This window comes from Vicugna pacos, chromosome 30 (genome assembly GCF_048564905.1).
Source record: "Vicugna pacos chromosome 30, VicPac4, whole genome shotgun sequence".
Classification (NCBI taxonomy): Eukaryota; Metazoa; Chordata; class Mammalia; order Artiodactyla; family Camelidae; genus Vicugna; species Vicugna pacos.
In genome coordinates this window covers 11,471,126-11,492,093 of record NC_133016.1, presented here as the reverse complement: position 1 = coordinate 11,492,093, position 20,968 = coordinate 11,471,126, and the positions used below count along the sequence as shown (strand labels likewise).

General features: G+C 35.3%; 1 long non-coding RNA gene across 1 annotated transcript in view; it reads right to left on the bottom strand.

Annotated features, from left to right (window-relative positions):
• The window catches only part of LOC140690497 (uncharacterized), a 238,717-nt gene that overhangs the window by 23,666 nt on the left and 194,083 nt on the right, over positions 1-20,968 (bottom strand). Inside the window, exon 4 of the long non-coding RNA XR_012065806.1 lies at positions 604-812. This is a non-coding gene — a long non-coding RNA (uncharacterized lncRNA). The remainder of the gene's footprint in view (positions 1-603; positions 813-20,968) is intronic.

The window sequence follows — 20,968 nt, the reverse complement described above, 5'->3', positions numbered from 1 at the left end:
ATTTTCATGCCAACAGCTTGCTGCTCAGCAACACAGGCATATTCCCTTAGTGTTATGAACAGGCGTTTGGGCCATTTAAAAATCTGTAATAACAGTGAAGTGTAGCCACTTCTCGAACCTGGCATCCATAAGCAAGTAAATAACTTGCTAATAAAAGTGGTCAAGAGCAAGTTTCTTTTTGGCTTTTCTTTGAGCTCTATAACTAGCAAATCATTTGCAAATGCAGGGATTACATTTTGTATGTCCATCACGTTGATAAATTAAACATGACCAGTTTTTACACAGGAATAGTGTGAGCATATCATAGCAAGTGAACACAAGCTTTAATGAGCTTACCTTTAGTTTTTCTTGGCATCCCAAAGGCCAGATTCTTTGCGACTTGCATAGAGCTATTTGGAGTAACATTATTTTTGATAAGAGTATAAGTTATCAAGATTAGTTGACCACACGTAGCAGGAAGAATAATAAATTATGAACCACCACATCAATTTGGACAACCTTCTTCAGACTCTCTTGGCTCTCGTTTGAATGAAAAATGAAGCCATTTCTTTTTTCGTATCTTCCCTTTTATAATGAAAATAATCCCAAATTTCATAAACTTACCGAAAGTGGAGTCAGATCTCACCAGTCCAAAAGAAGATGGCAAATCATATCCCGCTGTATCACGCTGAGCTGTATTCTTCAGTGTTCAAAGAAGGTAATGGCGGGAAAAGTTGTCCTGTCCTAGAGCTGTTCCCTCATCTCACGAGGGCTTGCTGCCAGTGGCCCAGGTGAAAACAATGTGGAATCATTTCTTCTGCCTTCTCTGCTTCCTTGAGGACAAAATATTTGTGTCTGTTAAAATAGCCATGTGTCCAAATTGCACATCAACAGGAAACTTTGAATTTTCACTTCCCAAAATGCTGCAACTCTATCAATAATCTTTCAGCTCTTGAAATTCAGAGCATCTGTGTAGCATCCCCTACACTATCAAGCAATAATACCGCCTCCCTTTAAAATTTCCCTAGTTCGTTTATTCATGTGGCTTCTCCCTAAACAGACAGTGAACATCGTGAGCACCAAACAGAGAAAGGTTGAAGACTCTTGACATCAGTGTCAGTTTCCACTTCTTACAATCTAACACCCCTAGTCAGTCTAACCAGCGTAAAGTAAATTATTAGCATTTAATGTTTCAGCAGCAGCTTAGTAGTGGTTTTTTCAATGAATGTGAAAGAGAACGATTGCATTTCCTGCTCCCACTTCCAATTTAGCCCCTAGTCAAAAAGTAACCCTGGCAATCACTGCTCTCCTCCTTGTGATTTTGCCTTCACGTCTGTTTTTCTTTTCCCAAAAACAAATAACCTTCATTAGATTTATCAGGTGAAATATAGCAATTATGTCTTTAATCTGTACCATAGAGATGGTAAACTTAATTCACATCATAATTTAGAAGAAAAAAGCAGTTAAACAAAGCAACTCATATCAATGAGAGCTGCTTACATTTTCAGGAAAGTTTTGTGAAATCGGTATTCACATGGAAATTGATGTCTAAGACACTTCATAATAATAATGATGATAGTTCCTTTTCAAACCATATGTTAAATTACTGAACCATCTCAAAATCCCTATTTAGATAATATTTCCAGAAAATATTACGATATAAATGCAACACACAATATCTTTAATATGAACTCTTCTATTTTGTAAGTGTTTAAATGGTATGCAGAGTCTAGAAGGAGTCAGTACTTCCACCAAGAGTACTCTAGTATGAATATATGAAAAGTTTATGTTTGTGTCCTATGTAAAGGCTGAAAGGAGAAAAAAGCCAACAAACTAAATTAAGCAATGATTTTGCAAAGGTCTTGGGGTGTTGAAAGGATTAATAATCTATTATTAGTTTTTCAAGTGTGGTCTGTCAACCAGCCACCATCAAATTTCCCCCACCACACACACACACAAATTACCAGAAAAACCTGTTGAACTAGCAAAGGTAAGTTTATTAGGTTTGCTTCAGTAACGGAGCACACCACCTCGATGGTCTCAGAAATCTCTCAGAAAGATGATGGCAAGAGAGGATGTTTACAGAGTTATAGGTCCAGGCTGAGTGATTTCAAGGTGAGTTTTGCAAAGCAGAGAACTGGGCGGGATTGGACAGAGTTCATGATATAAGGGTTTCGTACTTCAGGCACAGAAAACATTGTGAAGTAAACTGTTTAGTTAGTTGGTTTAGTCTGATCTTCCAAGAATATATTTTTCCTGGAGAAAAATTTTTTTCAACTACTTAATTTTGGGGGGGGATGTAACTTATTTTATTTATTTATTTTTAGTGGAGGTACCAGGGATTGAACCCGGCACCTCGTGCATGCAAAGCACATGCATGCTCTATCACTTGAACTGTCCCCTCCCCACTAAAAACTTTAAGTTATTTTGCCTAATCCCAGTATTGTTGAGCACAAAGTCAGAAAAGTACACCCTGTCCCAGAATTCTCAGCCCAGAAACAGGCAAGTCTGTTGGTTCTCAGAATTGCATAGCACAGGGACAAAAAAAACAGTTTAGTTCCAAGTCTCAATTCTGCCTCTAAACTCTTATTGTCCAGTAAAAGTTGCCCATTATACAGATTTAAAAATAGAAACAACAGCAATTTGTTGTCCAGCCAACTAGGCTATTGGACCAGTCACAGAACACCAAAGTCAGTACCCAGTGTAGTGTTCTTTCCATTCCTTTTACACAGAAGAAATTTGAGTTTTATTCTAGTTTTAATTAAAAGTCGAATCTAATTGTAGCTAAAACATAGGTAGCAATTATAACTTAAGCTTGAAAACAAATATGTACTTGATCATCCAGGGGCTAAGGATAGAATTTCTCATCTTGAGTATTGGATAGGAGAACTTAAGCAATTATTGTGAAAAATTTCAGAAGATTCTACAAAAATCTCAAATCTCAAAGAAAAAATAAAGCTAAAAAGTGTGTGGTCTTATACATGCAAATGTACACATGGCTGAGAATATAAATGTGTGTTATAACCAAGCAAATGGACCTTTTCTAGACTAGACCCTAAATCCAGAATCGTAATTAGTCTCTAACAGGCCTCAGTGGGAATTTAAAACAGACTTCTTCAGGTAAACTCTGCCCATTAAGTCTCCCAAATTAGGGTATAAAGCATGGCTGGAACTTAGCACCGTCTGACTTCTTCACTGGGCAATCTTGTATGGGACACAGTCTGCAGGATACACTGGTCGCACTATCTAGATGAATGACTCCCAGACCTCCAAAATGCACTTGCTACAAAGTACATTCACCAGAGAAGAACACAGAGATGGCATTAGAACATACTGTTCTTATGCTAATTTTAGGCTTTGAATATGCTTTTAATTTCTCTGTTCATGTGTGTGTTATAAAGCCTTTGTAAGAGGTTTGAATCAGCTCTTAGTTTATGTATTTAAATAGGCTTGCTGATATATCATAAAACATACCACTGAATCCTAGAGACTATAAACCACAAATGTTTTACTCTGCTTTCCAGCTCCTGGACCCATTCAAGCTCTATTACAAAGCCACATGAAAGCGAACATTCAGAAGCAAAACTACGGGAAGAAAATAAGTTAATATATGTTTGTTGGGTTGATGGGAATCTAAAATCATAGTAAAATTCTGACACACCTGAAGTTGGTCATTTGCCCTTTATGAGGCAATAAAAATTCAAGATTCTATGTAACTATCATTTGGGTTTCCTTAATTTCTCTTTATTACAACTGGAAATGAATTGTAAGGAATTCATCTTTAATGCCCCAGTATTGCTCATTATTATTTTGTAGATAATCTCCCAAGATATTATTATCATCCATCCATTTGGTAGCAAAACTATTTAAATGACATTCAGTCCAGCAACTAAAATTAAACTTATTACACACTTAAAATTGTAATCTCCTATAAAGCAAAGAATTTGTTTCTCTTGAAGTCCAAAAAAGTGAAATAATAGCTTAAAGGAGAATTGATTCTGTGGCTGCAGGGAGTGCAGAGATGATCTGAGGGAGTAGTGTTTAATATTCTACAACAAAATGTTCAGACACATCATATCATTCAGTTTCCTCTTTTATTTACAACAACAGGATTGTCCATCAACCAATGACAAAATGTTATCACCACCTTTCAGTTTACCTGTAAAGTGAATCACTACTCAGATTGTATGACCTAAATAAATTGATGTGTGGCTCTTTGGAGATGAGGAGTGGCATGCTAAACAGCAATATTCCAGCAGGCTATCCTTTGCCACAGGCATGCACTTTGTCATTTCAATGGCTATTTCATTTGAGAGAAAAGACTCCACAAATCTCTGGATTCTAATGTAAGACATTTAACAGAGAGGTTCAGAATGATGGTTAAAGCAACAGAACTTCCCAAAGATTTTTTTTATTTAGAACCGCTACCAAATATTTATTTAAATTGGAAAACTGTCTTCTTCATAATTGGTGAAAGAAATTGGGGAAGATTAATACAGAGATTCTAGGGAGAATAAGTTATGCCTTCATTCCAGAAACAAGACTAATAAGTTTATATGTTGAAATTGCACATAAAAAGTAAATGATGAGCAAGAAAAGATGGAAGAAAGACATTTCATTTTGTCTCTCCTGCCAATCACAACAAAAAGCCCTGGACAAAGTACACAAATGACCTGCCAGAAGATTCTGAAAGACGGAGAAAAAAAGGCATATATGCGAGTGAGCTCAGGACGTGAGTAAAAATCCACTGATAAGCTCCCCGGGATTTTTACTTGCTTCCTATGCATGCTAGTCAAGTGCTAGAGAAGCCCACAGCCTGGAAATGCCAACCAGCACAGACCTAAAAAAGGCTCAAGAAGAGTCAAAGGACTGGGAAAAGGGCAGCCTCGTAGGCTATTTCCTTCTGCTCTTTCTGTCCTTGAGACAAACACCATGAAACAAGTCATGTCCATGAGTGCCCCAACAGGCAATGAATTAACTGAACTGCTTTCCTCCCTTGCCCCTCCCCCATCCAGTTACCAGGAGGCAGCCCTCCAGGTAAAGCTTGTGAGTGGACCTCTGACTCTGGTCACCCTGACCTATCACAGTGGGTGTCCCTTGCTCAGGGAGCCTGTGGACGTAATTCTCACCTTCATCCCACCCGAGCCCCCGGCCAAGTAGCAGTCTCACGCTAATTTTCTCCTAATATGTACTTCTTGCTCATTTACCATGAAGATGGCCTGCCTTTCATTAGAAACAGCTTTACTTACTTTAGCTCCTTCACTTTCAACTAACAAGCATCACATGTCATTTCCAGGAGGATGAAAACCCCAGCCAGGAAGAAACTGACATCCAAGAAGAGGGTAGCTTGACTTATTTTCTCTTTTTCTACTCAAGAGTATTTTATTTTGGTTTATAAAAAAGTATTTTGTTCAGACACCATACTGTAGAAATGTAGCTATTGTTGGGAGAAGCTAAATGTTGGTTCAAATCCAAAGGAATACCTAATAGCCGGCTTTTAAGGCTTCCCCCTGAAGAAACACCTCTTCTGCTCAGGTTGTCATCGGCCAAGCATGCTACACAGTCACCTAATTTTAAGGTGCAGGAAGTACCATCTTCCCATGCACATAGGAAGAGGAATAATGCAGCTATTGAACAAAATAATGTAACAGTCTTTGTTGTTTAAATCCCGTCATCATATTGTAAATGAGAAGGTCTCTGACTGTTTTTCAAAGTAAAGACCACTTCAGTAGTGAAAATACAAATACTCTTTCTTTAATTCTCGGTGTACTTAAGCCTCAGTAATATGAGGGGATTTTCAGTAAAGTAGATTCGAAGAGACAGTTTGGCTCTTTGAATGTAAACAGACCTATAAATACATATCAGCACTGTGGAAATTCACATGATGATTACAAACCTCGTAACAGGTGGTGTTTGTATACATCCAACCTCAGCTGGTCCCTGATTTAGTGGCCTCTGATGTGTCAACATCGTAACTAGTGATGGAAACAGAATTCCTCTGGAACTTATTTTTTATCTCAGGTGACTTAGTTCAGAAAATTGTTTTATTATTTTCTAAAATAAATAGCATGATTCACTGAAAAAGAAAATGTTGATATGCAAAAAACTAAGAAAGAAAAAAATGTTATTTATGCATGATTATATTACCCGGAAGTAACAGCTATTATATTGTATATTTGCTGTGTAAACTTTTTCTTCCCTGCATCAGCACAATGCTTGCCACATAGTAGGACTTGAATAGATTTTGAATGAACAAATGAATAGCACATTCACATTTTAAAAATATGCATTTCAATACAAATGAGAAGTACTATTTTAAACAGTATTTCCTTCCAAAATGGATCCATAAATTTTGAAATGTATTCTAAAAATATATAATGAACTGCTCTTAAAAAACAAACTAAAGATAGGTCTTTAGACAATTTAATTTGGGATATTACATCACCAATCTGAATATTTATATACATTGAAGCTTCTGCGTAAGCCCTATATTAAAGAAACCTGCTTAATCTTGGTGAATTCAGGATTTCCCAACCTTGCTGAGTGGATTTTTTTTTTTCTGTATATCAGCTTATTCTAGAATATAAATCATTTCCTCTTACATTCTCATCATACAAATCTTGTCCCCATGACCCTGGAATGGGCAAGTTTATGCCCTTTGACCTCTTGTACCCTGCGGCTACTGCTTATTGGAGCAACTACAAACTTCTGATCCAGGACCGGCACATCAGACACTCTGTTCAAAAATATGAGAATGTGGACACAGGCACTCGTTTGGAAAACAAATGGGAGATCTTGGGGGCTGATAAATGAACTGTAAAGCTGATTAGAGACAAACAGTGAAGAATGAAGCAGATACACAATGAGAAGCAAAGTCAAAGAGACAACCAACTATTTAGTGAGCGAGTAAACCGGGAGCAAACAAGAGAGAAGTTACCTGACAATGACCCAGTTCTCCTGAGCCTAATAATACATTCACAATTGGATTCCCAAGATTCCCTTACATCTTTATATTAAACATCATTTTAAATCAAGCTTATTTTTATCAGTAAACACACCCACTGCCATCTTTCTTAATGAGCGCATAATATTACACTTGGAAGCATCGTTAATTCATTTAAACCATCTCAAGTGTTTGAGCACTCAGGTGGTTTCCAGTATACCTCCTCATTCTGTACCACTTCAGTTAAGAAAGACCTGAACCTTCAGGCCACTTATCTCTTCCACCTCTGCGTCTCTTCCCTTTATTTTCTCTACATGAAGCAAGATGAAGTCGGTTTGAAATTTGCTGCCTTTTGTCCCTCCTACCCTATGTAGCAGGTCTCAAGCCCTAGTTGTCATGGGAAAATTGTCTTATGGATGTGCCCGCGTTATCTGAGACCGGCAGGCTGAGTCCTGATGTGCTGAAGAAAATCCCCACTCTCTTGTCAAAGCCGGGTTTTCAAGCTTATTGTCCTGCTGCCAATTTAAACAAACAAACAGACGAAAAATCTCATTTGACTGTCAAAGCTGAAAAATGACTTCCGTGTTTTAGAGAGTATTCACTGAAATTCAGAAAGTCATTTCTTCAACGGGGCTAGAGGGTGGGGAGAGGAAAAAGCCTCTAGAATGACAATATTTACATGATATGGAAATAAATCTGAAAATGTTTTTTAAGCACTTTTTTCTATTATCTGTAATTTATTATAAGTTTGAAGCAACATAGACAAAAACACAAAACATGTATAAAAAATGAAAAATAAAGAATTGGAAAACATAAAGTAGCAAGGAATAGCAGGCCAACAGAAAATAAAGATATATTTAAAATAGAATCACCTGTAGTAAAAATAAAATAAAATAAAGCTTTGTAGGGGAAATAACAGAGGGATGTCTTGTTAGCAAGGACCTGAATATTTAAGATGCACTGACATACAGTTTTACTGCTGATGTTCAAGTTTTTTTAAGTGTAGAAAGAATAACTTAATGGGACTTGACTTGGTTTTTTTTTTTTTTTTTACAACAGAATAGAGATATAAGTTCGTATCATTTGCCAGCCTGAAAATCTTCACAGATAAAAGCCAAGAATGGTTTTTACAGCAAGGAACATAACCATAGGTTACAGCTACATTGTCTTCCAGTAAGACATTATGTGCATACTTCGGAAGCAACGTTTTATCTTCTACCATCATGCAAGTGTCAAGAGACCTTTCCTAAAAAGCAGCTGAACCTCTGGCAGGCACAGGAATGAGATATTTAAAGGCCCGTGGTACTACTGTCTTTTTTTTTTTTAATTGAAGTATAGTCAGTTTACAATGTTGTGTCAATTTCTGGGCTACTACTGTATTTTGCCTCTTTTAATCTTTCATGTGAAGATCCCAGAGTGTATTTTTCAATATTTTGTGACCTATTTTTTGTATCAGCTCCTCTAGATAATGTTAGATTCAAAATAAATTTAACCTTGTACATTCCATTGATGCTACAGCTTGTTTATAACATGGCCAGTCCTCTTGTCTGCTATTTCGTTCTTTACAAACACAGGGGCAGGTGGAAAACTAAAAAGGTGAGGATGTGCAAGAAAAACAAATTATCTTATATCACATTTGCCTGATTCTATAGAAAGTGTGGCACTGAAGTACGTTGTGAATTACAGAAGAATCACTAGCCTGGTGCTTAACTTTATTACTTTTGCCAATTCATTTGTTTACTTATTTTTAAATTTTATTTTCTGAGCAGCGTTGAAAATTATCACCATCTTCTCTCTTCGTCAAACTTTTAATGCAGAGGTAGGTCTCCCAACATTATAGATAATCAGAAATGGCAGGCTCCGGATTCTGAAATTGTTGGAAAATTGTTGAAATTGTTGCTGCAAATATATTCTCTATTAAATTCCTTACATATTTACTGAATTGACCAAGAGCTTACCTCCCTTCCTTAAACTCTATAATAATTGCTTTACACCTGAAACATCCTTAAGTTTTTAGTGTAAGACTCACTGAGTCACATCAGTTTCAATCTCAGGATGTCATTCTGTAGGATGCTATATAGATAATAACTATTCCTATTTTAAATATCTGTCACAATGTTTAGCTCATACACTACAGTCAAAGCTTGAAGAAAGAAAGAATATTTTTGCTGGATTAGAATTTAAGTACAATTTAAAACCGGAGACTGACATTTCAAGAGATGTTTGTATTTTAAAGCATCTGAAATTAAAATCCAAAATAATTAAACAACTCTCAGTTCATAAATTGCCAAAGGGCACATGCTGAACGTGATTTACTTTCTAAACTTCCTGATTCGAGTCTTCAAGAGAAAGTAGCCGAAGGAGGCAAAAAGGTTCATGGCTTTTGGTATCCACGACCTGGGGTATTACCCCCCACATTTAAAACGCAGTAAGAGTGATAGAAAGGGTTTAGTCATTCTAATTCCAGTAGATCTGTGGCAGAGATTTAAGGTCAGCACTAATCTGGGGGAGTACTTTAGAAGTTGTTTGTAAGAGATTAGAAATACAGACATGAATTTGAATTTAGGGTCTCTAAATTCCTTTTAAAAATCTGAAACTTGATTCAGTTTTATTACTGTGTTTGACCCAGAATATGAACTACAATTAATTTAATCTTTAAAATTTATGCTATAGGTGGAGCCTAGATGTGGGTATGAAATGATGCAACACAATATTAAAGAAAAGTAAAACTCACAGCTCAGTCTTTCAAGTGCAAGTTTAATCAAGAGGATAAATCAGACGGATAGATAAGATTTCACCTCTGTAGGTAGCTTTCCATATGGCTTTATTTTCTAGCTCAGTTGAAGAGTCAGATGCCAAAAATATTACTAGACTGTTGATTTACTTTTCAAGTAGAATTTAACTTTCCACATTAAAAAAATAAAGTAAAATATATTCAGGGTTCAAAATCATTTGTTTAAGATATCTAGTTATATTTTAAATTACTTTTTCCACACTCGTCAATACATTGGAGACACCATTTAATTTGTACGTTGGTATAAATTACTGCCCATATTTATTTTATCCTTTTAAATTTTTTTGCTGCCTCCCAGATTAGACTTACATTTCCACAATAAAATATCAAGGAAAACTGACCTCAATTTAGAGCCCATGTATTAAGAAATATATTTAATTAAGTGATGTAAAGGGTAATAAAAATTCATCAGAATACTCAGGATCATCTAGGTCTTCTCCTATGTTATCTCCTAGGAACCTTACAGTTTTGTATTTCATATTCAGGTCTGTGATCCACTTTGAGTTAATTTTTGAGAAGGAGCTAATGTCTTTGTCTACATGGAATTTTTTTGCATGGGATTGTTTAGTTGTTCCAACATCATATGTTGAAAAGACGGTGTTTGCTCCATTATATTGTTTTTGTACCTTTGTCAAAAATCAGTTGACTCTATTGATGTGGGTCTAGTTCTATGCCCTCTGTTTGGTCCATTGGTCATTACATATAAATTTCTCTGCCAAGACCATGCTGCCTTGATTACTGCAGCTTTATAGTAAATCTTATGTTGAGTAGTTCAAAACTTCTGTAAATAACGTATTGCTACAGTTAAAGGAATACCTATGTGCCATTTTTATTGCTTGGGAGAATTGATATTATGAATTTCTGTATTCTTATCAAATTAATCTGTAGAGTCATTGTCATCTTGATAACACTTCCAACAGCTTTTTATTGAAATTGCCAATTTGAATTGAATGTATGGAAATGCAGATGCAAGAATATGGACCAAGACTATCTCAATGACCTTCAAGAAAGGGACAAGATGGTGGGACTTAATGTACCATGTATAATATAGGCATCCTAAAGCTACAGCAACTAAGACACTGTGAAACTGGCAGAGTTACTCACAAGCAGATCTTTGCATATATACATACATTCTTAATGGAAAAAGTGACAAGTTGTGGAGAAAACATTTTTCCAATAAATAATACAGAGTCAATTAGACAAACCAAATGGGAACAAAATTAATCTTGATCTCTACATCACATTAAAAGTTCAGTTCAAGGTAGTTTATTGATCTTAATGTGAATGCTATAACAATAAAGCTTTTAGGGAAAAAAGGTGACTATCTTCATGGTTTGGGAGTAAGGAAAAAGTTCATAAATAATTGCAATTGATAAATTAGGCTACATAAGTGACAAAGGACTTACATTCAGAAGAGATTTTTAAAACACCTCCTAATAACTATAAGAAAGATATAGAAAACAACTCTCCCCCCTTAGGATATACATTATTAAAATTTTTAATTGAATTGTAGTTGATTTACAATTTAGGAAAACAGCTTTTTAATAGGCATTAGACTGGGTGAGACAGTTCAATAAAGAATATACACACTCCAGTAACTGGGTGAGAAGTGCTCAACAAATGGATTTTATATATTGACCTAGTATATACCATGCTTGGTAAACATGCTTACAAATGTTAAATTTTTTCTGTAGTTTTTTTTCTTTTTGCTTATTTTCTTCTTACACAATCACAGTGTTTTATGGCAGTTTTATTTCTTTTAAATTTATATACATTTACTTTTTCACACATACATCATTTATATATACATTATTTCTTTTTAAAATTGCCTTATGGAACGTCTAGGGGCTTTAGTATAATGTTTAATAGTATGATGTGGTAACAGTGGACCCTCTTGTCTCATTTCCAACTTGAAGTGTAGAGGTTTTCCATATGTGACCACTATGTTTGATTATTTTTGTAGGTTTTCTTTATAAAATTAAGGAATTTCCCTTTCATTCCTGGTTTGCTGGTGGATATTTTTAAGTCACAGATTAGTATTGAGTATTTTCCAGTGCTTACTTGGTACCTATAGAATTGGTTATAAGATATTTTTACATTTTACGTTAATGTGATGAATTGCATCAATTGATTTTTGAATGATAAACTACATTTCCTTTCCTATAATAAAATTCTACTTTTTGTGACATACTAGTTTTTGTATGTAACAGACTTTGTTTGTTGATGTTTTGTAGAATTTTTATGTCTACATTCATATTTTAGTAGACAATGAAACATTCTAGAACACAAAATATGGAGGGAAGAGCAAGGATGAATTAGTGTAAGCTTAACACCACCAATGAGAAAAGTATGTCTTACAATGTAACTGCAATGGTTTCATCCTTAAGTGAAGAAGACAACATCATTCCATAAATGTACATAGACAGAAATAACTCTTTGATGTGACTCTCCCTATATGACTCGCTTCCATTATAAGAAATATGTCCATGGAGACAAACCACCTGTTACCTGTTTTGGGTTCCACATGAAGATTCCCACATCCCCCTCTTTTGTGGAGTCAAATCGTTTTGCCATGGTGTTTGACCATAAGATTCCAGGTCTTTGTACCAATTATTTACACAGAGGTGAAAAAAAGTCAGTTCTTATAGTTTCAGTATGTATTGTAAGAGCCTTAGCAAACTTTATAACATTAACCAGTGCAATAGATTTCCATTGACTTTCTTTCTTTGCAATAACTTTTAAGAAATTACGTCCAACTAAACTACCTAAACACCTTTACAATCTTATTGCTTGCTACTCCTCTTCACGTGCCTTAAACCAAACTGAATTTTTACTTTTATTACATTTTTACCATGGCTTCTCTTTTGTCTGTGCTGTTTCCTCTCCTATGAAATGTCTACTCTATTTACTGCATGGCTCTACTTTGTACATTAAAGTCCAGCTCTTCCAGGGGGCTTCCTCCAATTCATTGTCCAGGTTCCTGGCACAGTGCTAGATCCCGGGCGGAATCCCTGAACAACACTGGCAGTTTCACCATTGTAAGGGAGCAAAATTTGCCATCCCCAAATGTGTCTCTTTGGCTTGAAGATTGTTTGGGGCTGATTATTTTTGAGAAACAGAAGACTCGGGAAGTTTTTCTTTTACCTCCTCCTTAACTACCTAGAAGACTTCAGATAGGGAGCCTGCACCGTGAAGAGACCTATTACTGAAGAAGACTTCTTTTTACATTACATCTCTGCCTGGTAAACACTTGTTCAGCAAAGTTTGCTCTTTTAATCTCCCCATGCATTGCCTTCCTCCCCTATGAAGTCCCAGACTCTGTCCCTCGTCTCCTTAGCTCAGGATGACATATAAGCCTTAACTGCCTGACCATCTGTGAATCTCATATCCTTAAGGAACCCTTGTGTGTCTGCAACAAAATTTTTTTTCTCCTGTTCATCTGTCTCATGCCAGTGCAATTCTTAGACCAGCCAGAAGAATCAAAAGGGTAGAGGAAAAGTTTTTCCTCCTCAACACTATCTTCCATAGAGTTTGTGATAAAACAAATATTAAACAAATTATTGTACCATTAATTATTTAAAGTCCACTAGATGCAAATATCTCTGATATTTACTTTGCTATTTTAAAAAGTGGAAATTTTGGGGGTTTTTTTGTTTTGTGATTATCTGTTAAATTTACACATAGTAAATGTGTAAATTTTTTCTGAGAATGCTTTGGTTTTGTTTATATGCTTCATTTCATTAAAAACTCTTGAGTGCCTTTTGTGCCACTACTGTTATTTTTCTGCTTTGTTTTCTTCTAAACTATAATTTTCGCATTTGTGTGTGTGTGTTTGGAATGACATTCTTCAAAAATGATTCCTATATGATAATTGTATTGCTCTAAATTATTCCTTCAGTTCTGTGAATTATTTTTTCCCCATAAGAGCTTCATAATCTCATCAATAGCTATGTTTCTGGTGATCTTCAAATTTAAGATTTTTTTTAATTTAAAACCTAGTGTTTGCACGCTTAACTACTGGTTCTATGGTGACTTCAGAAATACATATAGTGCTATACTATCATCTGAGGTTATAGAATATTAGTTCCATTTCCTTTTTTTTTTTCTTGGTTGAGAAATTATATCTGCTCCAAATCCAGTTTTTGTATTATTTCTATTACAGATGTCTTCTCTTAGTATCGACTTATTATCCTGCTAAACTGATTCTTTCTACAGCTGGGCTAGCCTTTATTTGTCAATATGCTTTCTTCTCAAGTCAAAACTTTGCTTCGCAGATGAATTTTTTAACAATGCAAGTAATTTTTTTTTTGCCTTGGTTACCTAGCTTTTATCAAATTGTTAATATGAATTAGAGAATGGATTTCTGCAATGGAAAGAGAACTATTAGGAGCAATGAAGAAAAGCAAGTTAGCTCATTGATGCAGCCAGGGCCTCACAAAGGAGTGTGGATAAGGATTTAATGCTATGAGGAAAAATTTCAAAAGTAATCAAATAAGTTAGAGCATTACCACTTTTCAGCAAAGAAACTCGATGAGTGAAAAATAAAGTGAAGAAGACCAAATAGCTCAGACACTTGCTTAGAAATTTATGTATTCATGTGGAGAACAGTAATTTTTAAGGGAAAGTGTGTATCACAAAGCACTTCCTCTTAAATGGATTCCCCACAGTTTTTAATATTTACTCATATTAACAAACAAAGTAGGTTAAAAGGAAAAGTAGCAATGATTGTTCAGCTGCTGTGGTTATACTGGATAAAGAAAAGAGGAGAAATTATTTAACTAGAACAAATGTAATAACAATATAGTGGTCATAAAATTAGGATTAAAAATGCCTTTGTACACAATGTATTCATATGAACAGAGATATTACAGAAGAGAGAGAAAATGCAAAAGTAATCTAAAAAAGTAATTGGAAAAGGCTACTTCTAAAATATTTTTCTGCACTCAGGAAATAAGTATGGATAAATAGAAGAATCCTCTTAATGCAGGGGTTCTCAGCACAGCACTGTTGACCTTTTGGGCCAGCTAATTCTCTGTTGTGGGGGCTGTCGGGTGCATTGTGGGGGGTGTAGCAGCATCTCTGGTCTCTACCCATCAGATGCCAGTGGCATCCTGAGCCCCCAAGTTGTCTCCAGACACTGCCAGATGTTCCCATGGAAACTTTTTGCTCATGGTTGAGAACTATTGCTTAATACTCAAATTAAAAACGAACCAAAACAAGCCAGCTTCCTTAGCCACAGTATTGATTTTACTTAAAACAAACGAACAAAAAACTCAGATACTGTCTGTCGTTTTAAAGCCTACTGGGGAGGTATTAACCTTTACCTATGGCAAAGGTATTGAAGGCTGGAGTTAAGGTGTTAGACATACATAGTTTACAGATGAAAGAGCTGATAGTTCTGTTAGCAAATCCTATGCTGTTCGTCTTGAGCAGCTGTAGGAACATAAATGTCTCAGCAATCTAGGATTAAGGAAACCTCTCTACTTAGAGTCACCTCTACCTATTATCTTGTTTAAAAAGAATCCTGTTGAAAATAACAGCCAGAAACATAAAATGAAAGGTAAAACATAGACAAAAAAAGCGTGCTATTAGAGGCTCCTAGAATTTGTCAGTACTGATGACTATCAATTTGTTGTTTCGGTGTTTCGGTGTTGGCTGTCTACCTCTTGTCTCAGCACCTAGCCCTTCTTCTGTGGGGTAGGATTTTCCATTTATTCTTGCTTCAATCTTGTCCTAAAACAAGCTGGGCCATAGGCCTGTTAGGAATCAATTCAGATGTTGCAGTGAAACAGGTTTTGTCCTGTTCTGTCTGGCCATTCTTCTAAGTGGCCTGAACTGAATGTGTAAGGTGGCTGTTTCTCTACACATTTTTGATCAATCATGTAATGTTTAAATTTTAAGAGTTTTTTATTTACACGAGTATATAAATAGCTATTTATAAATTGTACACTAATACTGTTCTACTAATATAACACGTATGTCATAGAACATACAGAACTATATATTAAGAAGGAATAGAATAAATATAGTATAAGATAGATTTTATATGTTAATGGTACAAATTGTTTTGATCTCACTAAAATGTTATTCATCCTATTTTGGTGAAAACCATGTGATTCAATATTTATCTTTGGAAAATCCTGTTTAAATACTCTGAGATACAGCAATTCAAAAGTCTAGTTTGAAGTTCAGTATTTTTTGGATATATGATTCATAATGACCATCATTGGAAAAGATATACTGCAGAAGCACAATTTATAAAAAGCAAAATATATACTTGGGACAAGTTTGCCATTATTAACAGTAAATATAAATCTTTACTGGAAATATCATTTGTACTATTTTGAATTTTGGGCTAGTTTTGTCAAATCTGATTAGTTTGCCATTATTGTTACCAAGTAATTTGGCTGAGGAAGAGCTTACACTAGAAGTAAAAATGTCATCTCTGAGGAATCGAATTACCAGTCTTATTTTAAATTCTTGTTTTCTTTTAAGAATTGGTCACTCCTTCGTTTTCTGAAATAAGTTTTAGTTAAAGCTAGAAAATATAATCCAAAAATCCATTTCGCTGGCAACAAATGCATTTTGATGCTTTGCAAAATATGGGAAACAGATGAGGGCGTTGTTGCTTGGATCTCTGAATTGTGGACCATGTGATTTTCCTTGAGGGTACCATCCAAACCCTAGCTGATGTTGCAGGGCGTGAGAATCAATCTGAATGTCAAATATTAGTAAAACCCCATTACCATAAGTTAGACTCAAGTGAATGGAATTGAAAGTGAACCATATTCTTCCTGCACATCTTTGGGTAGTCTTGCCCTTAGAGCTTTGTAACTTCCTTAAGCCTCCTGATTTATGGATTCTTCCTCTTCCTAAACCTTCTAAGTGTAACTTAACTCGTTTTCACAAAATATAAGGACTTTTTTTAGATTCTGTAATCCGTTAAATTATTATTTATTGTTACTCAGCAAAGTCTTTTGTGCCCCACATTTCAAACAGGAAAGACACAAAGGCAGAACAAGACCCCATAATGCCATAACATTTTGGGTGTTCATTGGACACTAAGTCAAAATTGGAAAATGCTGTGAATGAATTCAGCAGTTTGTTTATCAAGATTCTTAGGGCCCCAAATTATAAAATTATTTTATTGATAAACAATATAAGCATTTTAAAAGCTCAGTTAATAGCAATTATATACCAGAGCAGTTCAGAAAGAATGTGCTATAAATTACACTATTTTATGCTCTCAGGAAAATGGCAAAATCTATACGGTCTGCTAATCTTTCTGTTTTCCAACGTTATAGTCAATGACTGGTCAGGTCACATCAGTCTGAAGACAATTGATTCTACATGTACAAGTCTAAAAAGTGCCCAGGTATTTAACCTCAGACCCAGCTGAACTCAATATGTTTGTATATTAACAGAAATAGAGAAATCAATAGTTTTGGATAAGGTGTAGTAAATGGAAGAATATACAATTATCCACATTAAAAAGGGACAAACATATATGGAAGCAAGTCACACAGAAAAGAAGATTCATAATGTCACAGAGCTATGTTGGAATCCAATTGTGAATGTATTATTAGGCTCAGGGAACTGGGTCACTGTCAGGTAACTTCTCTCGTTTGCTCCCTGTTTACTCGCTCACTAAATAGTTGGTTGTCTCTTTGACTTTGCTTCTCATTGTGTATCTGCTTCATTCTTCACTGTTTGTCTCTAATCAGCTTTACAGTTCATTTATCAGCCCCCAAGATCTCCCATTTGTTTTCCAAACGAGTGCCTATGTCCACATTCCCATATTTTTGAACAGTGTCTGATATGCCTGTCCTGGATCAGAAGTTTGTAGTTGCTCCAATAAGCAGTAGCCGCAGGGTACAAGAGGTCAAAGAGGGCAGAAAGTTGCCTATTCCAGGGTCATGGGGACAAGATTTGTATGATGAGAATGTAAGAGGAAATGATTTATATTCTAGAATAAGCTGATATACAGGAAAAAAAAATCCGCTCAGTAAGGTTGGGAAATCCTGAATTCACCAAGATTAAGCAGGTTTCTTTAACATAGGACTTACGTAGAAATATGGAGCAAATTGGAGTTAGCCTCAGAGTGGCTAGTATTAATTTTCCAGGGTATCATTGTTGTCCTTGAAGAGTCAGAACCCACAGTTGGTTAGTATATCAAAACACTCCCCATGGGAGGAAAATAAATCATGATTATTTATTTAAACAGAAAACCTGTGGCTTGGAGGCTTAGAGCTAAATAACACTCCTATGCTAAATAACTGAGATGTTAAAAAAATAAAAAGCAAAAGGTCATTTATATCCACTGCTGGCACCAAGGTGTCATTAATATTGAAAAGCCCAAATGTCAATAATAGAAATGTCTTCAACGTTGAAACCTGGATTGCATGGGAGGATTGGATTTCTGGAATTAAAACATCATGCGAGGGAAAAACCAAAGCAAGACTCTACAATGTCACTGGAAGAGGACACAGGATAAATGTGAGGAAACAGAAGATCATAAGCATAAGTGATTTATCACCCTGATGACATGACAAGCATACTTCTGACCTCAGTCTGTCATTGTGGTTTTCAGTCTTGGTAAATTCACTTGTTGCATCAGTTGAGTGAGCGCAAAAAGGAACGTTGTCCTTCTTATCTTGCATGTACAGCATAGATCAAATAAAATTTTATTCAGCACCCAGAGTACATAGAAGAAAAGATTTGCTCTAGATTTGAAAAGATTTGACTCTAGATTTAAAGGATTTTCAAGTCACCCAACTAATGGTAGCTATCATCATGTGGCTGGTAAACCAGGTTACCCGTGGGGAGTGTTTTGATATACTAACCAACTGTGGGTTCTAACCCTTCAAGGACAACAGTGATACCCTGGAAAATTAATACCAGCCACTCTAAGGCTAACTCTAATTTGCTCCATATTTCTATGTGCAGAAATTTTGGATCTTTCTAAACCCATCTAAATTTTTTTTCAAATATTAGAAGAAAGAACAAAAACATTCTTGAATACATGTTTTGTAATAGTATAAAAGTTATGTTCTCTGTTTTTTTAAATGTTTGAAAGATAGGACTAAGGTCTAATATAGGATATGCTTTTTTATTTATATGGAGAAGAAACCAGTGAATTTAAGTCAAAGAAATAAAGGAGAAAGAGAAACTTTTAAATGGTGGGTTCTACTGAATTCATTTTTGTCAGCGTTATCATTTCTTTCTCTTTATTTTATTGAAGTATAGTTAATTTACAAAATTATTATTTCTTATATTTTGGATGTTTCTAAATTTTACTCTGGTTGCTTTTTTAACTTACCTATTGATTATAGTAGGTCTCTTAAAACTGTGGTCATCAGGTCAAATCAATACTAAAATATTAATAAATAGCATAGTCATGTTTTAAATAAAAATACTCCATCAGAAAAATTAGTAATGATTAGGAAGGAAACAATATAGGACAGAAAAACAAATATAATTCAAAAGTAGGATAAAAGATATATACTAAATAAAGGATAAACATAACAGAAAAGTTACTGCAGGGTTTAAGAAAAAATATTAATATAGTTTCATAACTAAATTTCTTAGAGAAAACAAAACTGAATTAGCTTGAAAAATAGCTATCAAAACCAGGAAAGAGATAGAATATGAATGCTTAACTTGGAAAATAAGTGGAAAAATGTTACATCATCACTAAAATTAATGCTACCTTAGAAGAAACAAAAAGTATAGTTGCTAATGGGAAAAGCATAGATGAGGCAAGAAGACTAGACTTGAAAACAATCACAAAAAATTAAATGGAAATTTACAAAAAGGTAACAGTGAAATAATGAACAGGGAAAATGAAATATATGAAAGACAGATGAAGAAATAAGACAACCTATTTTTAGTAGTAATTTATACTACTAAAGAAGAGAATTTAAATAAGCATGAAAATTTAAAAAGTATGTATTTCTCAAAGTATAGAAAAACTAGAATTTTGAATAAAAAGCATAGTGTGTTTGAGGGAGAAAATGATATGGATGATTACTACCAATATATGTTGTAGTAAAATTTTAAAAAAATCTCTGAACGTAAAAAAGGAATCCAAGAAACATTCAAAAGGAAAAATCATGTCACTTATCAAACGGAACATATCAGGGTGATATCAACATTCCGAATAGCACATTTTGATACTGAATCACATTTCCAAAAAAACAAAAGTTTACTTTAAAAGCGTTTCATACCCAGCCATACGTCATTCAAATATTCTGACATACACAGAAATTTAAAAGATGAAACCGCCATAAAATTTATAGAAAATGAGAAACATCTTATGTAAATAAACGTGATCAACAATAAATGGATTCAAATGAAATAAATAAAAAGGACTGCCGGAAAGGAAACTTTGAATTAGGATGTAGAAATCTTTGAAATGATTGTTTCTATCTTAATAACAAGCTAAAAAGCCAGATATTTCACAAATTCAGAACTTCTCTTAAAACCCAAAGTGGGAAGTTCTCATGGTAACAATTAGCCTTAAATTTAAGGAGAGGCAAGGGCCTCTAAGGAGAGATGGAAGTGAGCTCTGAATTACCTAGGACAGAGCACAGGAGGAGGATGGGACCACCGTAAAAAATGGTAAGAAGAATTCAGGTAAATTTTTAATAAGTTGCTAGAGGCCAAATGTGGGCTGATATGAGTATAGAATCTCTGGGAGGCACAGACACAGGGGAGTTTGCCCACTGACAGATCCTTCTCCATGGACTTCACCAGGTGCTCAAGAGAAAGATGGGGGCAATGAGGAGGCTGGGGATGCCTCCCATAGGTGCAGGCTTTGAAGAGGAGGACAGATACTATTGCTGGAAAGCTGCATCCTTCTCCTCAGGGGAACAGAACGCTTAGGCCACCAGGGAAGGAGGGCAAACTATTGTCCCCAAGGTACACATAAAGACCCATCACAGCGGTGAGAATGAAGGCGAAAACCCTCTGTCCTAGAGAAGGGGCAGAAAAATGTCCTGGACTCAAATCTTAGAGAATCCCTCGCCCCGTAAGGAGGGTGGAATTGCTAAAAAGACCCTGCGCTAAGGACCAGGGAGCCAGTGGACTGAGGCTGAACTGGGAACACAGAGAGTCTTCCTTCGTGCTTTCTATAGCACTGTATTAACTCTTTAATACCTATCCAAAATATCTAGGTATTTGGAGGTATATATCTCCTCCAATTTCCTCCCATTGTAATCACTCATTCATTTCTTCATTCATTTGTTCAATAA